Here is a 713-nt window from a genome sequence, read left to right as displayed (position 1 = left end):
TAACCAAATCAACACTAATAAAGTGCTTAAAACATAATTTCCTCCACTATTATCCCCTACTGATCATCAGCTTTATGTAACTGCAATCTTTCTCCCTTTCCAGGGAATCCCAGAGCAGATCCAGGAGCAGTCAAAAATACTCTCCAAATCTAAGCCCAAATGGCTAAATGCACTAGAGAAGGTTCAAACTACCTTCCAACACCAGAGAGTGTCAATTTTTTACTATCAAAGCAAAATTCTGGGTATTTACATACTGATATTTGGGTAAAACTATTTATATCTATCAAGTGTGTATTGCATTACATTCTAGAATTAAACATGGTTTTAGCAGTACCCGGCCTCCTCTGATAACAAGTGCAGGCTATAGGCGCTCCTTAACTTTCAATGCGGTTATGTCTTGATAAATTCTTTCTAAGTTGAAATAGCACATGTTGAAATTACACATAACCAACTGAACATCATAGCTTAGCTTAGCCTAGCCCACCTTAAATGTATTCACAACACTCATATTAGCCTGCAGCTGGGGAAAAAATTATCCAATAGGAAGCCTATTTTGTAACAAAGTGTTGGCTTCACCATATAATTTATTAAACACAGTACATTGTGAAGTATTGGTTGTTTATCCCCATGATCATGCAGCTGACTAAGAGTTGCCCCTGGCCAGCATCACAAGAGAATATTGTGTAGTATATCCCCAGACCAGGAAAAGATCA

At 37.6% G+C, this 713-nt stretch overlaps 1 protein-coding gene across 1 annotated transcript in view; it reads right to left on the bottom strand.

The window, feature by feature from the left end:
• The window catches only part of KAT7 (lysine acetyltransferase 7), a 44,087-nt gene that overhangs the window by 38,476 nt on the left and 4,898 nt on the right, over positions 1-713 (bottom strand). The window lies entirely within an intron of this gene.

The sequence above is a fragment of the Otolemur garnettii genome, unplaced genomic scaffold (genome assembly GCF_000181295.1).
Source record: "Otolemur garnettii isolate 467f Iridium unplaced genomic scaffold, OtoGar3 scaffold00018, whole genome shotgun sequence".
Classification (NCBI taxonomy): domain Eukaryota; kingdom Metazoa; phylum Chordata; class Mammalia; order Primates; family Galagidae; genus Otolemur; species Otolemur garnettii.
Note: the sequence above shows the minus strand (reverse complement) of the source record. Positions and strands in the feature narration are given on the sequence as shown.